The sequence below is a fragment of the Lissotriton helveticus genome, chromosome 4_1, assembly GCF_964261635.1.
Source record: "Lissotriton helveticus chromosome 4_1, aLisHel1.1, whole genome shotgun sequence".
NCBI classification, from domain to species: Eukaryota; Metazoa; Chordata; class Amphibia; order Caudata; family Salamandridae; genus Lissotriton; species Lissotriton helveticus.
The window spans coordinates 972,893,598-972,911,097 of NC_136063.1; positions in this window are offsets into that span (position 1 = coordinate 972,893,598).

The following is a 17,500-nucleotide window of genomic DNA, read 5'->3' on the forward strand; positions in this document are numbered from 1 at the left end:
GTGCCCCTCGGGCATTTGTATATACTGTGCTAACTTAAGTATTTTTATAAGAGTTTTGTTGTGTGCTTAGCTCCCTGTCTCATAAAGAGCCAGGGTAGTCTTGTTATAAATAAATACACTGTTTATTTTCATAACAACTTGTGTGGTGTCCTTTCACTGGGTGTTCAAGGGGTAATGTGATGGTAAAACAGCTGGCTTAACACGCCCTCTAGAGTCTTAGCCTTAGACTGCTCGTATCCATGCTACTAGGATAGCTGGTCTATAAGGTTGACTTACAACCAATCATCAATAAGGGTTGTTTGGACTGATATATAGTGATCACTAGAATAGTGAACACTGCACATCAGGCCAACTTCTCACAGGTGCGGAGAGGTGCGCCGGCCGCATGGGCACCGGCAGGCCCAGCCGTCTCCCCCGGGAGGGAGAGGCGGGCCGAGGCGCAGCCTGAGCGAGACGCAGGGGTGCCGGAGCCTGGCGGCGGCGGCACCCCTCGGAACGGTCGTTCCGAGCTGCTGTGGAAACGTGCTGAGGCAGAGAGGGGCGGCGGAGTGGCGCGCGGGGCCTAACGGACCTGCTGGGCAGCAGGCATCCGAGGGCCTGGCACCACCCGACCCCTCCTGCTCGGGTCGGACCACTGGGGGGCACGAGCTGCCGGGGCCGCTCGGCCTTCGCTCTGCTGGGTTGAAAGGGGCCTCCCGTCGGGCGGCAGGCAGGCCCTCGAGTCGGACGGTCCATGCGGGGTGGAAGCTCCTTGCTTGAAACAACAGCAGAGGCTGGCCAAGCAGTCCATCCCTAAACGGACGAGAGTGCCCAATCGATCAGAGAGTACAGCCGGGAAAAAGTCTCCTGGCATCCCCGGACCTCACGGAGGTCTGCCTGAGCAAACTCCTAAGAACAGGGACCATCGGGAAGGGGCCGAGAGGCAGGTGGGTACCCGGGCCCCTGGGGGCCCCGCGAGGCGGGCCCGGGTGCTGCCTGGCCCCGTCTCGGCATGGCCAGACCTCGCGGAGGCCTGCCTGAGCAAACTCGGAGAAAAAGGTCCATCGGCAAGGGGGCTGAGCGGCAGGTGCGTACCCGGGCCCCTGGGGGCCCCGGCGGGCGGGCCCGGGTCCTGCCTTCCCCTGATTCGGAACCGCCGGACCATTTCGGAGGTCGTACTGTGGAAAAAAACTCGGAGAAAAAGGACCATCGGGAAGGGGCTGAGAGGCAGGTGCGTTCCTGGGCCCCTGGGGGCCCCGGCGGGCGGGCCCGGGTGCTGCCTGGCCCCGTCTCAGCATGGCCAGACCTCGCAGGGGCCTGCCTGAGCATACTCAGAGGAAAATGCCCATCGGCAAGGGGGCTGAGCAGCAGGTGCGTACCCAGGCCCCTGGGGGCCCCGGCGGGAGGGCCCGGGTCCTGCCTTCCCCTGATTCAGAATCGCCAGACCACACGGAGGTCTGACTGACCCTCTCCCTAGTAATCCGGAGGAAAATTACCCCCCTTTCTTGTAATCCGTGCACTAGAGGTGACAGAGGGGACCCAAGGCGCGAAAGTACCCGACCTCCTGGAGCCCTCGCTGGGATCCGGGAGGCAAATGGCACCTCATCGGGACTTCCAGGGAAGTTCGGCCATCTGGTCGCCCCCATTGGAAAGCATTGCCGGCGACCAGATGGCCGAGGCGATCCGGGCGACCAGATGGCCGAGGGGAGAGGGGCGACCAGATGGCCGAGGGGATACGGGCGACCAGATGGCCGAGGGGATCCAGGCGACCAGATGGCCGGGCACGAAAGGGACGCGGGCGCCCGGGGCATGGCGGGCCGGAGGCCCGGGGCCCCAGCCAGGCCACAGCCATGGAGGCTGCCAGGGGCCGGCGGGCCCTCCGACCCGGGGCCCGCTTACACCTTGACAAGCAGGGGAGGCCTGCAAGGGACCGACGGACCCCTGTCCTGGGCCCTGGGTGGAGCGGCAGCCCGGGGGACCGGGCCCAGGGCCGGAGCGCCCGACCCGGGGCCCCGACCGGGCCCCTGGACCCAGCCCGAGGCTCCCAGGCCCGGAGGCGCAGGGGAAGCCTCCCCGGGCCCGCGGCAGGACCCAGGACGGAGCCCGGGGTGGGGAGGCCACCCTCCCCGGGCACCACGGAACCCCGTCCCGGGACTTTGGCAGTGCGGCAGGCCGGGGGACAGGGCCCGGGGCCGGAGCATCCCACCCGGGGCCCGGCCGGGCCCCTGGACCCAGACGGGGCTCCCTGCCACGCAGCAGGACCAAGGACAGAGCCCGGGGTGGGGAGGCCGCCCTCCCCGGGCCCTCAGGGGCCCTAGCCACTGCTCCTGAACCCAGCCAAGCAAGGGGAGGCTCCCCGGGCACATCGGAACCCCTTCCCGGGCCCTTGGCAGTGCGGCAGGCTGGGAGACAGGGACCAGGGCCGGAGCCCTTTCTTGCAATCCGTGTACGCGAGGTGACAGAGGGGACCCAAGGCGTAAAAGAACCCGACCTCATGGAGCCCTAGCTGGGATCCGGGAGGCGAATGGCACCTCATCGGGACTTCCAGGGAAGCCCGGCCATCTGGTCGCCCCATTGGAAAGCATCGCAGGCGACCAGATGGCCGGGATCGAAAGGACTCCCAGCTCCCCATCCATCCCAAGCCTTCGCGGTAGGGTTCCAGACTGCCTGCCCACGCAAGGCAGGGCTCTTGGACCCCGGCAGGGCCTCAGGCGCAGGTTGGACCACCGGAGCTCTAGGGCCCGGACGACCTGGGGGAAGAATGCCCGGGGACCCGTGGAGCCCGTCCTGGGTACTTTGACATGCCATCGGCCTGGAGGTGGGAGCCCCGGACGCCCGGGGGGAGGTCTGCCCAAGACCCATGGAGCCCGTCCTGGGTACTTTGCCAATGCCGTTGGCCTCATGGAGATGGGTGCCCCGGACGCCCGGGGGAGGTCTACCCGGGACCCATGGAGCCCTTCCCGGGTACTCTGCCATCCTGTTGGCCTCCTGGAGATGGGTGCCCCGGACGCCCGGGGGAGGTCTGTCCAGGGCCCATGGAGCCCGTCCTGGGCAGTGTGACATGCCGTCGGCCTGGAGGTGGGAGCCCCGGACGCCCGGGGGAAGGCTGCCCGGGACCCGTGGAGCCCTTCCCGGGTACTTTGCCATCCCGTTGGCCTCCTGGAGATGGGTGCCCCGGACGCCCGGGGGAGGTCTGTCCGGGGCCCATGGAGCCCGTCCTGGGCAGTGTGACATGCCGTCGGCCTGGAGGTGGAAGCCCCGGACGCCCGGGGGAAGGCTGCCCGGGACCCGTGGAGCCATTCCCAGGGACTTTGCCATCCCTTTGTCCTCCTGGAGATGGGTGCCCCGGACGCCCAGGGGAGGTCTGTCCGGGACACGTGGAGCCCGTCCTGGGCATTGAGCCATGCCGTTGGCCCGGAGAATGGAGCCCCCAGACGCCCGGGGGAGGTGTTGCCCAGGCATATCTCATCTGGTCCCCCGGGCAGAGAACCACCAGCCCTGGAGGGGTGTCCGGGCGTACCCTGCCCCTAGTAATCCGGAGGGAAATTACCCCCCTTTCTTGCAATCCGTGCACGCGAGGTGACAGAGGGGACCCAAGGCGTAAAAGAACCCGACCTCATGGAGCCCTAGCTGGGATCCGGGAGGCGAATGGCACCTCATCGGGACTTCCAGGGAAGCCCGGCCATCTGGTCGCCCCATTGGAAAGCATCGCGGGCGACCAGATGGCCGGGATCGAAAGGACTCCCAGCTCCCCATCCATCCCAAGCCTTCGCGGTAGGGTTCCTGACTGCCTGCCCACGCAAGGCAGGGCTCTTGGACCCCGGCAGGGCCTCAGGCGCAGGTTGGACCACCGGAGCTCTAGGGCCCGGACGACCTGGGGGAGGAATGCCCGGGGACCCGTGGAGCCCGTCCTGGGTACTTTGACATGCCGTCGGCCTGGAGGTGGGAGCCCCGGACGCCCAGGGGGAGGTCTGCCCAAGACCCATGGAGCCTGTCCTGGGTACTTTGCCAATGCCGTTGGCCTCATGGAGATGGGTGCCCCGGATGCCCGGGGGAGGTCCACCCGGGACCCATGGAGCCCTTCCCGGGTACTTTGCCAATGGCGTTGGCCTCATGGAGATGGATGCCCCGGACGCCCGGGGGAGGTCTGCCCGGGACCCATGGAGCCCATCCTGGGTACTTTGCCAATGCCATTGGCCTCATGGAGATGGGTGCCCCGGATGCCCGGGGGAGGTCTGCCCGGGACCCATGGAGCCCGTCCTGGGTACTTTGCCAATGCCGTTGGCCTCATGGAGATGGGTGCCCCGGATGCCCGGGGGAGGTCTGCCCGGGACCCATGGAGCCCGTCCTGGGTACTTTGCCAATGCCGTTGGCCTCATGGAGATGGGTGCCCCGGACGCCCGGGGGAGGTCTGCCCGGGACCCATGGAGCCCGTCCTGGGTACTTTGCCAATGCCGTTGGCCTCATGGAGATGGGTGTCCCGGACGCCCGGGGGAGGACTGTCCCGGACTCATGGAGCCCGTCCTGGGCACTTTGGCATGCCGTCGGCCTGGAGGTGGGAGCCCCGGACGCCCAGGGGAGGGCTGCCCGGGACCCATGGAGCCCGACCCGGGCACTCTGCCACGCCGTCAGCCTGAATGGAGCCCCAGACGCCCGGGGGGCGAATGCCCGGGACGCATGGAGCCCGTCCTGGGCACTTTTCCGTGCCTTCGGCCTGGAGCCCCCAGACACCCAGGGGAGGACCACCGTGAAAACCATGGAGCCCGACCTGGGCACTCTGCCATACCGTCAGCCTAGAAGGAGCCCCGGACGCCCAGGGGACGAATGCCCGGGACGCATGGAGCCCGTCCTGGGCACTTTTCCATGCCTTCGGCCTGGAGCCCCCAGACACCCAGGGGAGGACCACCGTGAAAACCATGGAGCCCGACCTGGGCACTCTTCCATACCGTCAGCCTAGATGGAGCCCCGGACGCCCGGGGGATGAATGCCCGGGACGCATGGAGCCTGTCCTGGGCACTTTTCCATGCCGTCAGCCTGGATGGAGCCCCGGACGCCCGGGGGACGACTGCCCAGGAGCCATGGAGCCCGTCCTGGGCAATTTGACATGCAGTTGGCCTGGAGGAAGGAAGCCCCGGGTGGCCTAGGGAGGTGTTGCCCAGGCATAGCCCATCTGGTCCCCATGGCAGAGAACCACCAGCCTCGGAGGGGTGTCCGGGCGCACCCTTCTCCCTAGTAATCCGGAGGAAAATTACCCCCTTTTCTTGTAATCTGTGCACGCGAGGTGACAGAGGGGACCCAAGGCGTGAAAGAACCCGACCTCCTGGAGCCTTCGCTGGGATCCGGGCGGCGAATGGCACCTCATCGGGACTTCCAGGGAAGTTCGGCCATCTGGTCGCCCCATAGGAAAGCGTTGCGGGCGACCGGATGGCCGAGGGAATCTGGCCGATCAGATGGCCGGGCATGGAGGTGAAGCCGCCTGGACTCTTCCCCACCCCGTCCCCGTCCCGGGACGAATGCCCGGGACGCATGGAGCCCGTCCTGGGTACTTTTCCATTCCGTCGGCCTGGAGCGCCCCGACACCCAGGGGAGGACCACCCTGGAAACCATGGAGCCCGACCCGGGCACTCTGCCATGCCGTCAGCCTAGATGGAGCCCCGCACGCCCGGGGGACGAAGGCCCGGGACGCATGGAGCCCGTCCCGGGCACTCTGCCATGCCGCCGGCCTGGATGGAGCCCCGGACGCCCGGGGGACGAATGCCCGGGACGCATGGAGCCCGTCCCGGGCACTCTGCCATGCCGTCGGCCTGGATGGAGCCCCGGACGCCCGGGGGACGACTGCCCAAGAGCCATGGAGCCCATCCCGGGCACTCTGCCATGCCGTCCCGACAAATTCGTACAGACTCCTAACCTTCCGACAAGGATCGGAATCGAGCCCATTCTGACCCAGCAGATTTCAGGTTGACTTGCTATATATTTCACGTACGATTTTATTGGGGCCGATTCCGATCCGGTACGTAAAAGCACATCCGACCGAATGTCGGACAACCACGTACTCCCGGTGCCGGGGATCGAACCGTGATCACCAGATGGGGATATCCCAAAAATCTGGCATGGATACGGGGCGCCAGGACAGGTTTGAAGACCACTGATATTCATACGGACCTTCTGACACGGATCGGAATCGAACCCAGCAGGTTTCGCGTTGACAGCCTCTATAGCAGGGGTCTTCAAACCAGTCCTGGCGCCCCGTATCCATGCCAGATTTTTGGGATATCCCCATCTGGTGACCACGGTTCGATCCCCGGCACCGGCGGCAGATTAGCCCAGCACCATGTGACTCTGGGCAATAGCTGGCGCTGCGGCGGCTGACTCCGGAATCTGGAGATCACGGTTCGATCCCCGGCACCGGCGGCAGATTAGCCCAGCACCATGTGACTCTGGGCAATAGCTGGCGCCGCGGCTAGGGCGGCTGACTCCAGAATCTGGGGATCACGGTTCGATCCCCGGCACCGGCGGCAGATTAGCCCAGCACCATGTGACTCTGGGCAATAGCTGACGCCGCGGCTAGGGCGGCTGACTCCGGAATCTGGAGATTTATTTATTTAGGGTTTTTGTAGAGCGCGTAGTAACCCTCGAGCATCCCAGAGATCAGGGTTTGATCCCCGGCACCGGCCGCAGATTAGCCCAGCACCATGTGACTCTGGGCAATAGCTGGCGCTGGGGCTAGGGCGGCTGACTCCGGAATCTGGGGATCACGGTTCTTTCCCAGGCACCGGCGGCAGATTAGCCCAGCACCATGTGACTCTGGGCAATAGCTTGCTTAATCTTCCCGACAGCCCCTAGCGCCTAGAGACCCTTACGGGTGATTGTGCGCTTTACAAATGTGGATTATTATTATTATTATTATTTGGGCCGATTCCGATCCGGTTCGTAAAAGCACATCTGCCAGAATCTGTTGGACAATCACGTACGCCCGGGAGAGGACTGCCCGGGACCCGTGGAGCCCGTCCTGGTCACTCTGACCTGCCATCGGCCTGGAGAAGGGAGCGCCAGACGCCCGGGGGGAGGACTGCCCGGGACCCGTGGAGCCCGTCCTGGGCACTCTGACCTGCCGTCGGCCCGGGGAAGGGAGCCCCGGACGCCCGGGGGGAGGACTGCCCGGGACCCGTGGAGCCCATCCTGGGCACTCTGACCTGCCGTCGGCCCGGGGAAGGGAGCTCCGGACGCCCGGGGGAGGACTGCCCGGGACCCGTGGAACTCGTCCTGGGCACTCTGACATGCCGCTGACCCGGGGAAGGGAACCCCGGACGCCCGGGAACCGTGGAGCCCGTCCTGGGCACTCTGACAAGCCGTCGGACAGGGGAAGGGAGCCCCGGACGCCCGGGACTCGTGGAGCCCGTCCTGGGCACTCTGGCATGCCGTTGGCCTGGGGAAGGGAGCCCCGGACGCCCGGGGCCAGTGGAGCCCATCCTGGGCACTTTGACATGCCGTTGGCCTGGGGAAGGGAGCCACGGACGCCCGGGGGGAGGACTGCCAGGGACCCGTGGAGCCCGTCCTGGGCACTTTGACCTGCCGTTGGCCTGGAGATGGAAGCCCCGGATGCCTGGGGGAGGACTGCCCGGGACCCATGGAGCCCGTCCCGGGTACTTTGCCATGCTGTTGGCCTCCTGGAGATGGGTGCCCCGGACGCCCGGGGTAGGACTGCCCGGGACGTATGGAGCTCGTCCCGGGCACTTTTCCATGCCGTCGGCAGGGATGGAGCCCCGGACGCCCGGGGGACGACTGCCCAAGAGCCATGGAGCCCGTCCCGGGCAATTTGACAATCCGTTGGCCTGGAGGAAGGAAGTCCCGGGTGGCCTAGGGAGGTGTTACCCAGGCATAGCCCATCTGGTCCCCCTAGCAGAGAACCACCAGCCTTGGAGGGGTGTCCGGGCGTACCCTGTCCCTAGTAATCCGGAGGGAAATTACCCCCCTTTCTTGCAATCTGTGCACACGAGGTGACAGAGGGGACGCAAGGCGCGAAAGTACCCGACCTCCTGGAGCCCTCGCTGGGATCCGGGAGGCGAATGGCACCTCATCATGACTTCCAGGGCGACCAGATGGCCGAGGCGAGAGGGGCGACCAGATGGCCGGGACCAAAATGACGCCTGTAGGAGAGTAGGGTCTGCAATCCTATGATCACCCAGATTTTTTCTTTTTGCTGCACTGGTTTTCGACTTTCCCTAGCTGTGGGCCTGCTAATCAGACCCACAGCCTAGCTGTTCTCTCTATCCAAATTGTACTCAGGTACTGAATTGGCACTGGGCCCTCTCCAAGTCCTTGTACCCAGGGCTGAGGTGTACCCAGAAGTCTCCCAGGGGCTGAAGCATGTATTATGCCACCCCTGGGCTGACTAACTAAACTGACACAACTGGCTGCACGACAGCTGGGGCAAGGTGGTGTACTCACCCTTTGCTTTAGATATAGTATACCTATATCTAACCCTAAAATGGACACACAGATCTCCTATCAGCCACTCCTATGGCAGGCCTTAACAATCCTGAAGGCAGAGTGCTTGGAATCGTGTGAGATGGTGCTCTGGCATGAGCTGAGCCTGTCTGCGGCTTTCGGGATCCATCCCTTAGCCGTTTCCATGATATCGCATACCATATACTCTTAAGTGCATTATAATCCTCGCGGTTATATGCCAACTCTGGTATCGCTTTATCAAAACATGTCGAGTAAGGTGTCATATGAATTGGAATACTAACCCCTCGCCAATTCTGGCGACGGGGTTAGCATTCCACCCTTCTAGAGGGACACGACATGTATGTAACCCCTAACCCCGGTTAAAGTCAGACAGAGCCTTAGCATCCACAAAATGGATGCTGCCACCGAGACACAAGTCTGCCCTCCTGCTGCTGGGAGTCCTCCCAGAGCAGGAGATAAGGACAAAGGGTTTCCTGCCAGGGGCGGTGCCAGCACCGTCCCAGACAGGATTTTGTGTATTGTAGGTAGGCAGGGCTTCAGAGGAAGGTGACTGCACGTGGCACCCCGGTGCTCACTGTGCATAGGCTGGCTTGAACCAGTTCCAGGGACACTCCAGACCCTGTGCTGGGGAAAAGCCCGCCAAGGAAGTGGGTGTAACCACCCCCCTCGTGGTCCCACCCCTAGGGCAGGACTTAGTCGCGTGCCAGCCCCCTTTTCCCAGATAAAGGTAGGGACTGGCCCCCTTCCAAATCAGATCATCTTTGGAATCAAGATACCACTTTCCACGAAAGGACTTCACGATTTCTTCTTCAAGATTCTTCCTTGTGGCTAAGGAGTAGTCACCCTGCATCCGCAGGCACCATCTAAGAACACTGCGGTCTGCTGCAGGTCCTTCCTCCGGAATCCGACTGCCCAGCTCGACGAGACCCGGCTTCCCTGGCACCTCTGACCTCTACCCACCTCTACAGCACAGCTGAGAACCGTGGGTGCGATGAGACCTCGAGGGACCGGCCATCGCCAAGACTGCACGACTTCTGCACAGCAAGCCCACCGAGTAATTTCCTGGTGAGTGCTTTGGGGTCCGAGAAGCCCCCACCCTGAGCAGCTCCAGCACCGAAGAGCAGCCCCCCAGCATCTCCACGATCGGCGTGGGGCCCTTCTGCTTGTTGCTGCTCACCGCGTTGTTTGGCTACTAGCCCGCTGGCTTGTGGCCTTCCGAACGACGCCCGACGACAATACTGCTGCTAGTCTGGTTGCTCCAGACTGGCCCTTGCTTCCCTCCATCGGAGAAGTACCCTGGACCCTCCTGGTCCGGCTAAGACGCCATTTTAGGTCCACCGCGTGGGCCTTGCATTTGCCAAGACTTGTTGCCCAATCCTGGGTCCAGCGACGTCGACAGCAAGAACCTTCGTGGGACAGCTCGCACCTCCATCCTGGTCACCGACAACGCCTCCTGGTCCGAGAGACTGCAGAGCCCAGCAGCGCCCACTCACCTGACTGCGGTGACTTCGCCCGGTGCCATCCTGGTGCCCACTTAATCACTGGCTAGTGATTCAAGAACTTGGTCCCCTCTGCTTTCAGGTTTTCTTCTTCCTTGATCCAGGCTTGGATCCATCAAACTTTTCTTCACTGGTCGCCTGCCAGCAACTTCCTTCTTCCAGGCTCCTGGTCCGGCACGAGGATTGCCGACGTCTTTTCAGACCTATGCAGCTGCAGCCCCTGGGCTAGGTAACTTCGGCATTTCGGTGCCCCAGCATAGCCTCACTATCCAAGGGTCAGGATCCACTGTCGTTTTCTCCCTATCAGGTCGGGTTCGCCCGTGAACACTAACTTTGTGAATTCTAGCTTCCATAGACTTTGTCCCGCATCCCGCGTGAGAGTGCACACTCTGCACCCGAGTTCCCTAGGCCTCCTGCTAGTAATCTAAAGGTTCAGTAGTCCAGTCCTAGCGATCCCAAAGCCTCTGAGAATCGTTATTTACCTGCTAGTAATTCGCATTCCACTTTTAGAGTATATGGTTTTTCGTGCCCCTCGGGCATTTGTGTATAACGTGCTAACTTAAGTATTTTCATAAGAGTTTTGTTGTGTGCTTAGCACCCTGTCCTCATAAAGAGTACAGGGTTGTTGTGATTCTAATAAATACATTGTTTATTTTCATAACACTTGTGTGGTGTCCTTTCACTGGGTGTTCAAGGGGTAATGTGATGGTAAAACAGCTGGCTTAACACGCCCTCTAGAGTCTTAGCCTTAGACTGCTCGTATCCATGCTACTAGGATAGCTGGTCTATAAGGTTGACTTACAACCAATCATCAATAAGGGTTGTTTGGACTGATATATAGTGATCACTAGAATAGTGACCACTGCACATCAGGCCAACTTCTCACATTGGTGAGCAGCGGTTGGGATTTGAGCTTGCTGTTGTTTTACCACACATGCCCTAAGAATATCTTGTGAAAGATCACATAAGTACTAAAGGTACATATAACTTAGCTTAGAATACTCTGAGTTCTACTGAACCAGCTGTTGTAGCTCCTAGGGCCTAGCACACCCTAAACTACAACTCTAGCAAGGGATCAGTAGGCAAACATATAGTGTAGGTAAGTGCACCACTTACACCTCACTAGAAAAGCATGTCTACCCAGGGAGAATCTACTGAGACTCCCCTGGTCAGTGTTGACCCTCCACAGGTCACTTCAAGATATGCAGCTCTCAGTTTCCAGGAGATGAGACAAATCTGTGTCTCCAGAAAACTGAAGCAGGGGTCTAACCCCACCATTCCCTTTTTAATAGGTCTCTTAGAGACTTATGATGCGAGAAAGCTTTCTCAGCTAGATGGGAATATGCCAGCTTTAGAGGGTACCTCTGGGGATCCAGACCTCCCCAACATTGCCAACGCAGTTGAGGAGGAGGATCAGGGGGAACTCTCTGGGGACGAGGTAGACAAAGGTCTTGAGGTAGTCAGAAGGCTAACTAGGGCCAACTTAGACTTGCTTGGGCTAGGATCTGGGGGACCCCCAGTACTGACCCTAAGTAGGCCTAACCTTGGAGTTAGGAGAGATAGATCTCTTTCTAGGGACTCCAACAGATCTCTGCACTCTAATGCCTCTTCTCAGAGGAGAAGGAGCTCTCCCCAGAGGAGATTGACTTCCCCTCAGAGAATGGAGCATGAAGCCAGGATGAGACAGGCTACTCTGAGGATTGAAAGGGAAGAAATTGCCCTGGCCAAAGAGAAGCTTGCCTTGGCAAGAGAGCAGCAGATGAGTGGGTTAGCTCCCACTGGTGGCAGCAATCTCCCAAGAGATAGAGAGAAGGGTTTAGATACTAAACACCTGACTAAAATAGTGCCCCCCTTTAAGCAAGGGGATGATATCCAGAAATGGATGGCTGCTTTGGAGAGGGCCTGCACTGTGCAGTGCATTCCCCGAAGTCAGTGGGCAGCTATACTGTGGCTCTCCTTTGATGGCAAAGGTAGAGATAAGCTCCTCACTACAAGAGTGGAGGATGCTAATGATTACCAGGTCCTGAAAAATGCACTGATTGATGGGTTTGGTTTAACCACTGAGCAGTACAGGTTGCTGTTCAGAGACACCCAGAAAACTCAGTCTCAGGACTGGTCTGACTTTGTGGATAGTGCCACTAAGGCTTTGGAGGGCTGGCTGCTGGGTAGCAAGGTTACAGATTACACAGGATTGTATAATCTTATGATGAGAGAACAAATTTTAAACAATTGTCAGAACCAGTTGTTGCACCAGCACCTTGTTGATTCAGATCTGACCTCTCCCCAAGATTTGGGAAAGAAGGCAGACAAATGGGTCAGGACAAGGATCAAGCAGAACCAGAACCAGAACCAGGGTGGTCAGAAGAAAGCAGACCAGAAGGGTAATGCAAAGAGTGAACAAAATGACCAGAAGTCTTCACCAGGTCCCCAACAAACCAAAGAGGGTGGGGGTCAGGCTTCCCAGAAGAAGAAGACTCAAGAAGGCCAGTCAAAAAGGTGGTGCCAGTACTGCAAAAGTCAATCTCACTGGTTTAGTGAGTGCACCAAAAGAGGAGGACAAACTCCTGCCACTACAGCCCCTAAGGCAACTGCACCCCCTAGTACAGTCAGTAGTGGTAGTGTACCTCCCAAGGCATTAGTTGGGTTAACCTTGGGAACTGAGGGGTCTGACAACTTAGTTGGCACACTCACTCAGGCTGTCCTTGTCTGTACAGGGGATATGGATATAACCCCTGAGATAAGTCCCAATACTTTGGGCAAATACAGGCAGACGCCTTTGATTAATGGCAAAATGGCTCAGGCCTATAGGGACACTTGTGCCAGTGTCACCATGGTGACACCTAACTTTGTGGACCCTGGACAGATCATGCCAGGTACTGATTTCCTGGTGACCAATGCCAGCAATGTCACTACTAGTCATAGTGTGGCAATTGTGGCTTTCTCCTGGGGTGGAGTGAAGGGACAAAAGAAAGTTGTAGTCAGTTCAGACCTCCCAGTTGATTGTTTGTTGGGCAATGATTTGGAGTCATCACAATGGTCAGAAGTGGAGCAGAGGACTCACATGGAAATGTTAGGCTTGCCAGCACATGTGCTTGCTGTGACTAGGTCACAGGCCAGAAAATGCCCCACTGAACAGGTGCTGGATCCTGAAATGATGGACCAGACACCTTCCAAGAAGAAGAGCAGTAAGAGTAAGGCTTTGCCTTCCCCCTTGCCCAGGTTGAGGATCAAGTCTCTGAGGAGGCTGATCTGAGAGAACTGAGGGAAACTGAGCCTAAAGAGCTTGAACTTGATCAAGTTGAGTTTCTGGGCTCAGGGGGACCCACCAGAGCAGACCTGGGGAAGGCACAGTTAGACTGCCCTTCCCTTGAACCCCTCAGACAGCAGGCTGCTGCTGAGGCTGCAGGGAATGCCACAGGTGCCCCCAGGGTATACTGGGAAGATGGACTCCTGTACTCTGAGTCAAGAGACCCCAAGCCTGGTGCAACCAGGAGGCTGGTCATTCCCTTGTCTCTGAGAGGTTTCCTTCTCACCTTGGCCCATGAGATTCCCCTTGCAGGTCATTTAGGTCAGACAAAGACTTGGGACAGGCTTGTCTCACACTTTCACTGGCCCCATATGAATGAGAATACCAAGGAGTTTTGTCGCTCCTGTGTCACTTGCCAAGCCAGTGGTAAGTCAGGTGGCACAACAAAGGCCCCCCTCATACCACTACCTGTGGTGGGGGTTCCCTTTGAAAGGGTGGGGATTGACATTGTTGGTCCAATGGAACCCCAGACAGCATCAGGGCACAAGTTTATACTGGTGGTAGTGGATCATGCCACCAGGTACCCTGAAGCTATTCCACTTAGGACCACTACAGCACCTGTAGTGGCAAGGGCCCTAGTTGGAGTGTTCTCCAGAGTGGGCTTCCCTAAGGAGGTTGTTTCTGACAGAGGTACAAACTTCATGTCAGGATATCTGACTGCAATGTGGAAGGAGTGTGGTGTGAACTACAAGTTCACCACACCCTACCACCCACAATGCAATGGGCTTGTTGAGAGATTCAACAGGACCCTCAAAGGGATGATTCATGGACTACCTGAAACTCTTAGGAGAAGATGGGATGTCCTGATCCCCTGCCTCTTGTTTGCTTACAGAGAGGTCCCACAGAAGGGGGTTGGCTACAGCCCTTTTGAGCTTCTGTATGGGCATCCTGTAAGAGGACCCCTGTGTTTGGTGAAGGAAGGATGGGAGAGACCTCTCAAAAAGCCTGCAACCAACATAGTGGACTATGTACTTGGTCTCCGCTCCAGGATGGCTGAGTATATGGAGAAGGCATCTAAAAACCTGGAGGCCAGCCAAGAACTCCAAAAAGCTTGGCATGACCAAAAGCCCGTTCTGACTGTGTACCAGCCAGGACAGAAGGTGTGGGTGCTGGAGCCAGTGGCCCCAGCAGCTCTGAAAGACAAATGGTCTGGGCCCCACACCATCATTGAGCAAAAGGGAGAGGTTACCTACTTGGTGGACCTTGGAACTCCCAGGAGCCCTCTCAGGGTGCTCCATGTTAACAGGCTCAAAGCATATGTTGACAGGAAGGACATGAGCTTGCTCATGGCCACAGATGAGGGACAGGAGGAAGAGAGTGACCCTCTCCCAGACCTGCTCACTCAGAATCCTGATGATGGATCAGTTGATGGTGTTGTCTTTTGTGGCAGCCTCACTGAACATCAGCAACAGGATTGCAGGCAAGTCCTGCAATCCTTCAGACATATGTTCTCTCTGACACCCAGCCAAACTGATTGGTGTACCCATGATGTTGACACTGGGGACAGTCTGCCTGTCAAGAGTAAAATCTACAGACAGCCTGATCATGTTAGAGACTGCATCAAAACTGAAGTGCAGAAAATGTTGGAGCTGGGAGTCATTGAGCCCTCAGATAGCCCTTGGGCTAGCCCAGTAGTTCTAGTGCCAAAGCCTCACACCCAGGGTGGTAAGAAAGAGATGAGGTTTTGCGTAGACTACAGAGGCCTCAATGCAGTCACTAAGACTGATGCCCACCCAATACCAAGAGCAGATGAACTTATAGATAAATTGGCTTCTGCCAACTTCTTAAGTACATTTGATTTGACAGCTGGGTATTGGCAAATCAGGTTAGCTGAGGAGGCCAAACCCAAGACAGCATTTTCTACCCCTGGAGGGCATTATCAATTTGTGGTAATGCCCTTTGGACTGAAAAATGCACCTGCCACCTTCCAAAGGTTGGTGAATCAAGTCCTCACTGGGCTGGATGACTTCTGTGCAGCATATCTAGACGATATTGCTGTCTTTAGCTCCACCTGGGAGGATCACCTGGTCCACCTGAGGAAAGTGTTAGAGGCCCTGCAAAAGGCAGGCCTCACTATCAAGGCCACAAAGTGCCAGATAGGGCAGACACAGGTTGTATACCTGGGCCACCTTGTAGGTGGAGGCCAGGTTCAGCCACTGGAGAGTAAGATACAGGCCATCAAGGACTGGACTCCTCCAATCACCCAGACTCAGGTTCGAGCTTTCTTGGGCCTGACTGGGTACTATAGGAAGTTTGTCAGAAATTATGGGTCCATAGTGACCCCTCTTAATGACCTGACAAGCAAAAAGATGCCAAAGAAAGTTCAGTGGACAGCAAGCTGTCAGAAAGCATTCAATGACCTAAAGCAGGCCATGTGCACAGCACCTATCCTAAAGAGTCCAGATTACTCCAAGCCATTCATTGTCCAAACAGATGCTTCTGAGTTGGGTGTGGGGGCTGTTCTGTCTCAACTGAATTTTGATGGTAATGATCAGCCTATTGCTTTCATTAGTAGGAGGTTGACACCCAGAGAGAAAAATTGGTCAGCTATTGAGAGGGAGGCCTTTGCTGTGGTCTGGGCCCTGAAGAAGCTGAGGGCCTACTTGTTTGGCACTCACTTCACCATTCAGACAGACCATAAGCCCCTCTTGTGGCTAAATCAGATGAAGGGTGAAAACTCCAAACTGCTTAGGTGGTCCATTTCCCTACAGGGGATGGATTTTACAGTGGAGCATAGACCTGGTACTGATCACAGCAATGCTGATGGGCTCTCCAGGTATTTCCACTTAGAGCAAAAAGACTCACCTGGTCAAGGTTAGTTTATTGTCCCAAAGTTTGGGGGGGGGGTCATGTAGGAGAGTAGGGTCTGCAATCCTATGATCACCCAGATTTTTGCTTTTTGCTGCACTGGTTTTCGACTTTCCCTAGCTGTGGGCCTGCTAATCAGACCCACAGCCTAGCTGTTCTCTCTATCCAAATTGTACTCAGGTACTGAATTGGCACTGGGCCCTCTCCAAGTCCCTGTACCCAGGGCTGAGGTGTACCCAGAAGTCTCCCAGGGGCTGAAGCATGTATTATGCCACCCCTGGGCTGACTAACTAAACTGACACAACTGGCTGCACGACAGCTGGGGCAAGGTGGTGTACTCACCCTTTGCTTTAGATATAGTATACCTATATCTAACCCTAAAATGGACACACAGATCTCCTATCAGTCACTCCTATGGCAGGCCTTAACAATCCTGAAGGCAGAGTGCTTGGAATCGTGTGAGATGGTGCTCTGGCATGAGCTGAGCCTGTCTGCGGCTTTCGGGATCCATCCCTTAGCCGTTTCCATGATATCGCATACCATATACTCTTAAGTGCATTATAATCCTCGCGGTTATATGCCAACTCTGGTATCGCTTTATCAAAACATGTCGAGTAAGGTGTCATACGAATTGGAATACTAACCCCTCGCCAATTCTGGCGACGGGGTTAGCATTCCACCCTTCTAGAGGGACACGACATGTATGTAACCCCTAACCCCGGTTAAAGTCAGACAGAGCCTTAGCATCCACAAAATGAATGCTGCCACCGAGACACAAGTCTGCCCTCCTGCTGCTGGGAGTCCTCCCAGAGCAGGAGATAAGGACAAAGGGTTTCCTGCCAGGGGCGGTGCCAGCACCGTCCCAGACAGGATTTTGTGTATTGTAGGTAGGCAGGGCTTCAGAGGAAGGTGACTGCACGTGGCACCCCGGTGCTCACTGTGCATAGGCTGGCTTGAACCAGTTCCAGGGACACTCCAGACCCTGTGCTGGGGAAAAGCCCGCCAAGGAAGTGGGTGTAACCACCCCCCTCCTGGTCCCACCCCTAGGGCAGGACTTAGTCGCGTGCCAGCCCCCTTTTCCCAGATAAAGGTAGGGACTGGCCCCCTTCCAAATCAGATCATCTTTGGAATCAAGATACCACTTTCCACGAAAGGACTTCACGATTTCTTCTTCAAGATTCTCCCTTGTGGCGAAGGAGTAGTCACCCTGCATCCGCAGGCACCATCTAAGAACACTGCGGTCTGCTGCACGTCCTTCCTCCGGAATCCGACTGCCCAGCTCGACGAGACCCGGCTTCCCTGGCACCTCTGACCTCTACCCACCTCTACAGCACAGCTGAGAACCGTGGGTGCGACGAGACCTCGAGGGACCGGCCATCGCCAAGACTGCACGACTTCTGCACAGCAAGCCCACCGAGTAATTTCCTGGTGAGTGCTT